The sequence below is a fragment of the Chiloscyllium plagiosum genome, unplaced genomic scaffold (assembly GCF_037043375.1).
Source record: "Chiloscyllium plagiosum isolate Xiang-an unplaced genomic scaffold, Cpla_swu_hap1 HiC_scaffold_31, whole genome shotgun sequence".
Taxonomy (NCBI): domain Eukaryota; kingdom Metazoa; phylum Chordata; class Chondrichthyes; order Orectolobiformes; family Hemiscylliidae; genus Chiloscyllium; species Chiloscyllium plagiosum.
The window spans coordinates 26,523,307-26,535,558 of record NW_028270169.1 but is presented as its reverse complement, the minus strand read 5'-3'; positions in this window follow the sequence as shown (position 1 = coordinate 26,535,558).

The following is a 12,252-nucleotide window of genomic DNA, read 5'->3' as shown; positions in this document are numbered from 1 at the left end:
TCAGAGGAGAAAGGGCAAACTGAGAAACATGGCAAAACAAAAGCACAATAGGAGTTCTGTCATAGCCCCAAAGCAAATCTTTAAGCATGTCCTTTCAAATCAAGGGAGGAAGAAAGGACAGAACCAACAGTATGTTGTATTGGTATTGATGTACCAGAGTCAACACCAGCAGAATTTATGAAATGTAGAAAATAATAAAAGGTAACAAATCCACCAAAGAAATTATAAATTAATACTTTTGTACCTGTATGTGTTTGAAAAATGGAAGGAGCAAATATATCTTTATTTCAGTTGCATCATTCCACAATGTTCAATGTATTTTTTTTACAAAAAATCTTTATTAGCATAAACTCCTTCAGATTTCAGAGTTTTAAAAATTATTTGATTAGACTCTCATTTAAATGAGTGGCTCTAATTTTCAGTTATGATACAATGAGCATTCCTGGGCATTTACACTAATGGGGTAGCAACAGTTGAAGACATGGCTTTTACAGAAAGAACACTTAGTTCTCTGTCCAACACAGAATATTACTGCTTTGGTTTGGTGCCATAATGATCCATAAAACGCATTCTGTGATTTAATCTGATTGAAAATGATCAGAGTACTGGTAGATTCTATGCCCTACAAATGCAGGAGTTGTTAAACAGTCTAACCAGCCAGTTAATTAGACAAAAACTCAACTCTCAAGGAATGATCCGATTTACCAAAATTCCTTTCATGCCTTACTTTAATCCCCATTGCCTGTTAGAAATCAGTCAAGGCTATGCAGTGAACGAGTAGCATTTCTGTCTTCAGCTTGCACAGTGCTCCTGCGATTAACAGTGAATGAAACTGTATTAACGATTTCTTTTGATTACATGATTTTAGGGGCACACTCGAGGGAGGCAGAAAGTTTGCAGGCATGAGATACAATAAGTTGCAAAACAAAATTACATATAACATGGAGCACATGCTTCTAACGACAGGACACCATCACAAGCTTTAACAGCTACCAAGTAATCATTTCAGAAAGAAAACGCTGTCTTTGGGATGTGTCAAGTTCTTTTAAAGTCAACAATGTTTGAAATTTAATCCCTGTTGTAATGTAGAAAACGTGGCAGCCAATTTGGCAAAGAACTTTGCTACATCAGCAATGAAATGAATAATCAGCTTATTTATTTTAAGTGTTAGGTGAGGATTAACTGCTGGTTATGGCACCAGTAGGGCATCCCTGCTCTTCTTTAGTTAGTGTAGTGGGATCTTTTCTAACCAAATGGGAGAGCAGCTGGAGCCGTGATTCAATGTTTAGATTAGATTAGATTACTTTCAGTGTGGAAACAGGCCCTTCGGCCCAACAAGTCCACACCGACCCGCCGAAGCGCAACCCACCCATACCCCTACATTTACCCCTTACCTAACACTACGGGCAATTTTAGCATGGCCAATTCACCTGACCTGCACATCTTTGGACTGTGGGAGGAAACCGGAGCACCCGGAGGAAACCCACGCAGACACGGGGAGAACGTGCAAACTCCACACAGTCAATCGCCTGAGGCGGGAATTGAACCCGGGTCTCTGGCGCTGTGAGGCAGCAGTGCTAACCACTGTGCCACCGTGCCGCCCACGTCTCATATGAAACACAGCTGTATTGACAGAGCAACAATTTCTCAATAACAGAGTAGAGAGGGACTTTAACAAGCAACCTGTTTACTCAGAGGCAAGAATGCTGCCACTTTGGAATTATAGTCCAGAAAATGTGCAGAAAAGAGTAACACATGTTTTCGATCATGTTATTGAGACTGGCTCTATTGCAACGAGGGGTCCAAGAGATCAATTGTGTTAGGGGATTCTGTAGTCCGAGGTACAGACAGACGTTTCTGTGGCCAGCAGAGAAAAAGCAGAATGGTGTGTTGTTTCCCTGGTGCCAGGATCAAGGATGTCTCAGAGAGGGTGCAGAATGTTCTCACAGAGGAGAGGGGCCAGCAGGAGATCATTGTACACATTGGAACCAACGACTTTGGAAGGGAAAATGTTGAGACTCTGAAGGGAGATTAGAGAGAGTTAGGTAGAAATTTAAAAAGGAGGTCCTCAAGGGTAGTAATATCTGGATTACTCCAAGTGCTACGAGCTTGTGAAGGTAAGAATAGGAGTTTAGAGCAGATGAATGCATGGCTGAGGAGCTGGTGTATGGGAGAAAGATTCAAATTTTGGGATCATTGGAATCTCTTTTGGGGTAGAAGTAACCTGTACAAGAAGGATGGATTGCACTTAAATTGGAAGGGGACTAATATACTGGCAGGGAAATTTGATAGAACTGATCGGGAGGATTTAAACTAGTAAGGTGGGGTGGATGGGGGGGGGGGTGGGACCCAGGGAGATAGTGAGGAAAGAGATTGATCTGAGACGGTTACAGCTGAGAACAGAAGTGAGTCAAACAGACAGGGCAGGCAGGGACAAGGTAGGACTAATAAATTAAACTGCATTTATTTCAATGCAAGGGGCCTTACAGGGAAGGCAGATGAACTCAGGGCATGGTTAGGACCATGGGACTGGGATATCATAGTAATTACGGAAACATGGCTCAGGGATTGGCAGGATTGGCTGCTTAATGTTCCAGGATACAAATGCTACAGGAAGGATAGATAGGGAGGCAGCAGGAGGGAGAGTGGCATTTTTGATAAGGGATAGCATTACAGCTGTGCTGAGGGGGGATATTCCCAGAAATACATCCAGGGAAGTTATTTGGGTGGAACTGAGAAATAAGAAAGGGATGATCATCTTATTGGGATTGTATTATAGACCCCCCAATAGTCAGAGGGAAATTGAGAAACAAACTTGTAAGGAGATCTCAGCTATCTGTAAGAATAATAGGGTAGTTATGGTAGGGGATTTTAACTTTCCAAACATTGACTGGGACTGCCATAGTGTGAACGGTTTAGATGGAGAGGAATTTCTTAAGTGTGTACAAGAAAATTTTCTGAATCAGTATGTGAAGATGCAAAACTTGACCTACTCTTGGAAAACAAGGCAGGGCAGGTGACTGAGATGTCAGTAGGGGAGCACTTTGGGGCCAGCGACCATAATTCTATTCGTTTTAAAATAGTGATGGAAAAGGATAGACCAGATCTAAAAGTTGAAGTTCAAAATTGTAGAAAGGCCAATTTTGATGGTTTTAGGCAAGAACTTTCGAAAGCTGATTGGAGGCAGATGTTCACAGGTAAAGGGACGGCCAGAAAATGGGAAGCCTTCAGAAATGAGATAACAAGAATCCAGAGAAAGTATATTCCTGTCAGGGTGAAAGGGAAGGCTGGTAGGTATAGGGAATGCTGGATGACTAAAGAAATTGAGGGTTTTGTTAAGAAAAAGAAGGAAGCATATGTCAGGTACCGACAGGATAGATCGAGTGAATCCTTAGAAGAGTAGAAAGAAAGTAGGAGTATACTTAAGAGGGAAATCAGGAGGGCAAAACGGGGACATGAGTTAGCTTTGGCAAATAGAATTAAGGAGAATCCAAAGGGTTCTTACAACTATATTAAGGACAAAAGTGTAATTAGGGAGAGAATAGGGCCCCTCAAAGATCAGCAAGGTGGCCTTTGCGTGGAGCCACAAAAAATGGGGGAGATACTAAATGAATATTTTGCATCAGTATTTACTGTGGAAAAGGATATGGAAGATATAGACTTAGGGAAATAGATGGTGACATCTTGCAAAATGTCCAGATTACACAGGAGGAAGTGCTTGATATCTTGAAATGGTTAAAGGTGGATAAATTCCCATGACCTGATCAGGTGTACCCGAGCCAGGTCTCGATAACATATCGATGGCTTTATGCATCTCTGAACCCACTTTCCAGTGCAGCTTGCTGGCACTAGGCTAGAACTGTATTGGGTACATAGAAGGTTTACCTGGACTGGAACATAACAGTCTAATTGAAGAAGTTGTATTTCCACCTCTGCTCCTCCTGACAATAAATAAATATTCCAATATTTTCCTCTTCTGCTTCCTGCTTCTTCTCCCAGTTACCTACATTTTACAATATCAATCCTGCTATAACTGACAGGCACAAATCAGCCTATGACTGGACTGTGGGTCAATAGGCATTGTCTCATCATTCTCCACAATCACAACGAGAAACCTCTAAGGCACTGACCTTTCTTTCCAATTCACCGACAACTTAGCTTTCCCCTGAGGCTCACTCCTTGTCCCCCAGCTCTTTCTCACCAATATGACATTGTTTCCAGATGAGAGCACAGTTTCTCCAAGTACAGAAGCAGCCCAACTTTATTTTGTTGCCAGTTCTTGACCCGGTATTCAGTCCAGGCATATTCGTAACCTCTTCCAGCTAAATAATGAGAAAACCAACCCAGTTGAGGACTCTACATGCTGAGCAGATGTAATTGGAGAAATAGATTGCAAGCACAGAATGAAGCCTCACATATGGACAGGAAATCAGGCAAATTTCGATTGGGCATTCAATCGTTTCTTCCTCATATTCCTCTTTGTGCTTTGTCAAAGCAATCCTCATGACCAAGTGCAAAATCTGCCCTTATACCATAAATTGGATGAACTTCAGATCATTCAGCAGGTGGAGGGGAGTTATTGAGAGGAGTTACAGGGAGATAGTCACACCTCAGATACAAGACGAAGGTAAATGGTTTGCCTTCAAGGGACAAAAAGGGAACCGGCAGGTAGCACAGGGATCGCCTGTGGCTGCTCCCCTCAACAACAAGTATACCATTTCAGATACTGTTTGGGGGGACATACCAGAGGTATAAAATGGGGCACAAGTATCTGGCAAAGAGTCTGTCCCTATTGCTCAAAATGAAAGGGGGACGAGGAGCAGAGCATTAGTCATTGGGGACTCCATAGTTATGGGGACAGACAGGAAGTTCTGTGGGAATGAGAGAGTGGTTGATGTGTTGCCTCCCAGGTGCCAGGGTTTGTGATATCTCTGATCGTGTTTTTGGGATCCTTGCAGCGGAGGGGGAGTAACCCCAAGTCGTGATCCACATAGGCACCAATGAAATAGGTAGGAAGAGAGATGGGGATTTAAGGCAGAAATTCAGGGAGCTAGGGTGGAAGCTTAGAGCTAGGACAAACAGGGTCGTTATCTCTGGTTTGTTGCCCGTGCCACATGCTAGCAAGGTGAGGAATAGGGAGAGAGAGGAGTTGAGCACGTGGCTACATGGGATGGTGCAGAAGGGAGGGTTTTGGATTCCTCGATAATTGGGGCTTTTTCTGGGGAAGGTGGGACCTGTACAAATAGGATGGTCTTCACCTGAATGAGAAGGGTACCAATATCCTTGGGGGGGGGTGGGATTTGCTAATGTTCTTCGGGTGGGTTTAAACTAATTCAGCATGGAGATGGGAACCTGAATTGTAGTTAGAGTATAGAGGAGGTTGAGAGCAGGGATGTCTGAAATAAGGTTTTAGGGTCGCAAGATGGCACCAACAAGCAAAAAGTTGGTTTGAAGTGTGTCTATTTCAACACCAGGCGCATCTAGAATAAGGTGGGTGAACTTGCAGCATGAGTCAGTACCTGGGATTTCAGTGCTGTGGCCATTTCAGAGACATGGGTAGAGCAGGGACAGGAATGGTTGTTGCAAGTTCTGGGATTTAGATGTTTCAGTAAGAACAAAGAAGATGGTAAAAGAGGTGGAGTGTGTGGCATTTTTAGTCAAGGACAGTATTACAGTTGCAGAAAGGACGTTTGAGGACTTCTCAACTGAGACAGTGTGGGCTGAGATTAGAAACAGGAAAGGAGAGGTCACCCTGTTGGGAGTTTTCTGTAGGCCTCTGAATTGTTCCAGAGATTTAGAGGAAAGGATAGTAAAGATGATTCTCGATAGGAGTGAGAGAGACGGCGTAGTTGTTATGGGGGACATTCAACTTCCCAAATATTGACTGAGAATAGAATAATTCAAGTACTTTAGATGGGCCAGTTTTTGTCTATTGGGTGCAGGGGGGTTTTCTGACACCGTATGTAGATAGTCCAACAAGGGAGAGGCCACATTAGATTTGGTACTGGGTAATGAAACAGGCCAGGTGTTAGATTTGGAGGTAGGTGAGCACTTTGGTGATAGTGACCACAATTCAGTTATGTTTACTTTAGCAATGGAAAAGTATAGACCATAGGGCAAGAGCTACAGCTGGGGAAGAGGCAATTATGATGCAATTAGACAAGACTTAGGATGCATAGGATGGGGAAGGAAACTGCAGGGGGTGGGCACATTAGAAATGTGGAGCTTATTCAAGGAACACCTACTGAGTGTCCTTGATACGTATGTACCTGTCAGACAGGGAGGAAGTTATCGAGCGCAGGAGCCATGGTTTACTAATGAAGTTCAATCTCATGTCAAGAGGGAGAAGAAAGCTTATGTTAGGATGAGATGTAAAGGCTCAGTTAGGGCAATTGAGAGTTACAAAATAGCCAGGAAACACCTAAAGAGAGAGCTACAACAAGCGAGGGGGAGACATGAGAAGTTGTTGGCAGATAGGATCAGGAAAACTCTAATGCTTCCAATAGGTATATAAGAGATAAAAGAATGATTAGAATAAGATCAGGGCCAATCAAGGACAGTAGTGGGAAGTTGTGTGTGGAATCAGACGAGGTAGGGGAAGTACTAAATGAATATTTTTCATCAGTATTCACACTGGAAAAAGACAACGTTGTCGAGGAGAATGCTGAGATACAGGCTATGAGACTAGATGGGTTGGAGGTTCACAAGGAGGAGATGTTAGAAATGCTGGAAAGTATGAAAATAGGTAAGTTCCCTGGGCTGGATGGGATTTATCCTAGGATTCTCTGGGAAGCCAGAGAGGAGATTGCCGAACCTTTGGTTTTGATCTTTATGTTGTCATTGTCTAAGGAATAGTACCAGAAGACTGGAGGATAGCAAATGTTGTTCCCTTATTCAATAAGGGGAATAGAGATAACCCTGGTAATATAGACCAGTGAACTGTATTTTAGTTGTGGGTAAACTGTTGGAAAGGATTATAAGAGATAGGAATTATAGTCATCTCGATAGGAAAAAGTTGATTAAGGATACTCAGCACGGTTTTGTGAAGGGTAGGTCGTGCCTCACGAACCATATTGAGTTCTTTGAGAAGCTAACCAAACAGGTGAATGAGGATAAAGCCATTGATATGGTATACATGGATTTCAGTAAGGCATTTGATAAGGTTCTCCATGGTAGGCTACTGTACAAAATACGGAGGCACGGGATTGAGGGTGATTTAGTGGTTTGGATCAGAAATTGGCTAGCTGAAAGAAGACAGAGGGTGGTGGTTGATGGGAAATGTTCATCTGGAGTTCAGTTACTGGTGATGTACCACAAGGATCTGTTTTGGGTCCACTGCCATTTGTAATTTTTATAAACGACCTGGATGATGGCACAGAAGGATGGGTTAGCAAATTTGTGGATGACACCCAAGGTCGGTACAGTTGTGGATAGTGCCAAAGGATGTTGTAGGTTGCAGAGGGACATAGATAAACTGCAGAGCTAGGCTGAGAGGCAGCAAAAGGAGTTTAATGCAGAAAAGTGTGAGGTGATTCACTTTGGAAGGAGTAACAGGAATGCAGAGTACTAGGAGAATGGTAAGATTCTTGGTAGTGTAGATGAACAGAGAGATCTCGGTGTCCATCTACATAGATCCCTCAAAGTTGCCACCCAGGTTGATAGGGCTGTTAAGAAGGCATACGGTGTGTTAGCTTTTATCAGTAGAGGGATCAGGTTTTGGAGCCATAAGGTCGTGCTGCAGCCATAAGGTCGTACAAAACTCTGGCGCGGCCGCACTTGGCGTATTGCATGCAGTTCTGTTCACTACATTATAGAAATAATGTGGAAGCTTTGGGAAGGGTTCAGAGGAGATTTATTAGGAGTTTGCCTGGAATGGAGGAAAAGTTTTATGAGGAAAGGTTGAGGGACTTGAGGCTGTTTTCGTTAGAAAGAAGAAGGTTGAGAGGTTATTTAGTTGAGGCATACAAGACAATAAGAGGGTTAGATGAGATGGACAGTGAGAGCCTTTTTCCTAGGATGATGATGACTAGCATGAGAGATCATAGTTTCAAATTGAGGGGCGATAGATATAGGACAGATGTCAGGGGTAGTTTCTTTATCAGAAAGTAGTAGGGGCATGGAACACACTGCTTGCACCAGTTGTAGACTCGCCAACTTTACAGGCATTTAAATGGTCATTGGATAGGCATATGGATGAGAATGGAATGGTGTAGGTTAGATGGGCTTCAGATATGTTTCACAGAGTGGCACAATGTCAAGGTCCGCAGGGCCTGTACTGCGCTGTAAAGTTTTATGTCCTATTGACTGAAATTTATTTCAACTAAATGGCTAGTTTGTATGGAACAACTTTTAATTGGAGTGCCATCTAATGGTAGTATATGTAAACTGCAAATGCTAACTGATTAGTTTGGACCATGTCTCAGGATTATATGTCAGACAAATCAGCTAATGACATTAAAGAGGCCATGAATCACTCTGATGGTCAGTCAGATTTCATTTAATTTTTACAGATGAGGTGCTGCTCATAGACAGCTCATATTTTGGAACAATGGGTAATCCAATGCTAGGTAAAAACAATGACTGCAGATGCTGGAAAGCAGATTCTGGATTAGTGGTGCTGGAAGAGCACAGCAGTTCAGGCAGTTTCTGATGAAGGGCTTTTGCCCGAAAGGTCAATTTTACTGCTCCTTGGATGCTGCCTGAACTGCTGTGCTCTTCCAGCACCACTAATCCGTAATCCAATGCTGTTAATGTTTCTTGAAGAGACCCTGCACATTGATAATTGTGATTACTCAGGGAACAGAATTGTCATAGGCTGAATAAAAAATATTGATAGACAGAGAGCACCCCTCTTGTGCCCTCTGTCAGGTTGTTGACAAACATCGTGCAACCAATTCAACCAATAAGCTTTCTTCTTTTTAAAAACAGAATCTAACAATTTAAGACAGCACACCCGTTGGCTAGGCTGCTAGAATGTAGTACAAAATAACATAGATAGTGTTAATTCAATCACCATACAGGATGAGGCAGAGTCACTGAGTCATAAACGTGTACAGCACAGAAACAAATCCTTTTGGTCCAACACGTCAATGCCGACCAGATATCTGAAATTAATCTAGTCTCATTTCCAGCATTTGGTGGTCCATATCCCTCTAAACCTTTCCTATTTAGCTACCCATCCAGATGTCTTTTAACTGTTGTAGTAGTACCAGCCTCCATCACTTTCTCTGGCAGCTCATTCCATACACACACTACCCTCTGCGTGAAAAAGTTAATCACATTGCCCCACTGTAATATTATGGTACGAGCCATGATGAGCAATTCTTAGATAACAAGTACACAATATGAGGAGAAAGATCAATCTAACTCCCATAATTCTATAGCTCAGTGAGCCTAGGTCTTTCAGCCAACAGGCTGACCCTCCTGAACTGCAGGCTTTACTGATACCTCCTTGTACGTACACAATGACTTACCTGGTTTCAGTTCTTGCAGCTCTCTGAGGGCTATTACTCATGCTTGCAAGTAATGCAGTGAATGCAGGTGCTGTAATGTGATTCTCCATTCTGTATTACTGGCCCCTGTAGCAAGCCTTTAAAGTAACATATGTTACAACATTGACAACTCGGGAACCCTTCAAACAGTGACAATGAACTGTATATGCCAATGTTAAAACTAGTGAGTGGAAAAGTGTGGAAGACATTCCTAAGAAATGATGGTGCGAACTTTCAGCTTATGAGCCTCGTCCAGCTCCATACTGTTTCACTTCTTCTGATCTCCCAAGCTCTGTGTTTACCACTTCCCCGTGTAGGATGTTAGCGAGCAGGAACTTGAGAGCCTTTGTCCAGTGCAAGTGTGCTTCCTCCAGCTGTGAGTCAGTGTAAAGAATTAACCTGCTAGAATGTAATCATGTTAACATTTTATCTTTACAACTACTGTAACTTGTTTAACAATGAATTTGTTGGTAAGTTAGGATACAGAAGTTCCTATCGTGTGAAATGTTGGGGTGAATGGAGCCCAATGCCTCTTAATATGGACCTTCAAGCTCACCGAGACCTTATGGAATCACAGAATCAGAGAATTCTTATGGGGCAATTAGCCAATCACATTTTCACCCAGCCACCGAACAGCATTCCACCCAGACCGACCCCCATCCCCTCCCCCACATAATCCCTGTAACCCTGCATTTACTATGGCTAATCCACCCTGCCTGCACATCATTGGACTGTGGAAGCAAACTGGAGCACATGGTAAAACTCACAGAGACATGGAGAGAATGAGGAAACTAATTATATGCATTTCAAATTATACATGTCAATACAATGAACTCCAGCAATTGTAAGGGCAAAGCCTTAGCTTATTCTAGTTTACATTCATTTATGTACTTTTTCAGAAACTTTGCTAGAAATTCTGTAAGACATTGGAGCAGAAATTAGGTCATACAGCCAATGAGTCTGCCATTCAATCATGGCTGATAAGTTTCTCAACCCCATTCTCCAATTTTTTCCCTATAATCTCTGATCCCCTTGATACTCAAGAACCTATCTATCTCCATCTTAAATATACTCAGTGAACTGGCCTCCACAACATTCTGTGGCAATGAATTTCATAGATTCACCACTCTGGCTGAAGAACTTTCTCATTATCTCTGTTCTAAAAGGTCTTCACTGATCTTGTTTTAGCATGAAACAATATGAATTTTATTTCTCTTTTGGATCACTGAAGTAAGTACACAAAAAGTTAGTTTAAACTTGATCAGATTATTTATGCAAAAAAGGCCAGTGAAGCAGGAGGATGTGTTACCTAAAGAAATAGAGTCACATTCCAAAGGTATACAGTGTACCGAATTTACCTGTTTGTGCAGAAAAATGCCAGAAATGGAAAGAGCAAGGGGCTATTCTAAGCCTGTTTTGCAACTGGAATGTGTACCGTAGTCATTGTGGACAGAGTAAAGTTGATGTGGATTATCACAGAGCTGTCATTGCACTCCAGAAGCTATCAGTGGGTATGTAGCAATCCCCACATTTGGAACAGGATAAAAGGGCAGAGTGAAGAGGCCACCTTCATGCTGGAGAAGAAAAACACCACAGCAGACTGCCTTACACCAATGTTACAGAGGTCACAGCAATATACTGAGAGGAAGAAGCAATGTGACTGCAAGATATAGGAAAGAAGAGGCAGCAAGCTCTAAGCTGAGTCACCTGCTCCATGTCCAAGATTAGCACAGGAATTAATATCCGTCGCTACCAGTAAACTACTATCTGGTGTGTTCAGTTTTATATGTTTATTTTTATTGAATATTACTGAGCTATTACAAACTAAGATTTCCCTCTGCTAAATTTATTTGTCAAGTCCAAGGGCCCTAGAATTCATATGGGATTCTCTTGTCTTGATGCAGATTGGTTTTTTTTGGAGTCACTGTATTTCCCAACAGTGTCATTCAGATTTCTATATAATCATAAATGACGATTCATCATGAAACTGGGTTGGATTGGAAGCATTTATAAAATACACACTTATAATGAATTGTTGTTCCCGGAGTGCAGTTATAAGTTGCAGTTGTATGATGTCGCCTATTAGAGTAAAGGGAGATCTGGTTATAAAGTAGGAACTGTAGGATAGTTTGAATGCTTTTTAATTGGGTAGTAGTACAGTTCTAACAATTTAACAGACACTATGGGTGGCAGCTGGATGGCTGGTTTGTGATGCAGAGTGCTGCCAGAGTGCTTGGGTTCAGCTGAGGTTGATGTAAAGGGCTATCCTTCTCAATCTCTCCCCCTGTCTGAGGCATGGTGACCCTCAGGTTAAACTTCAACCACTCATCACCAGAATGAGAGAGCTGCCCTTTGGTAACAACTTTACTTCTACCTTTAACGAATTTCCATTGTGGCTCACCTTTAAATGAGTAACTCTTTACATGCAGGAAATCGATGTCATGCATCGCGATGCAGATCATTGTATGGGAGAAATCTTAAAGTGTATAGCTTAAAAACTGCAAGAAATGGACTGAGTTCGTATTAGAATCAGGGGGGGCTTTGTTTAAAATCCCAATCTATTAGAATTACAGGTAGACAAACAGCAACTTCGATTCAACTTTTTCATAAATTATTTCCCCAGTCTCTCAAATGATCCAATGATCTGTGACACTGAGTTTAAAATTAATTGATCTAGAGAGTTTGAAATCTTCAAAATTAACTCGGAGCAGTTTGGTTATCAGAGTACTTTGATCCCATGGCATTATTGCGCAGGTTAATT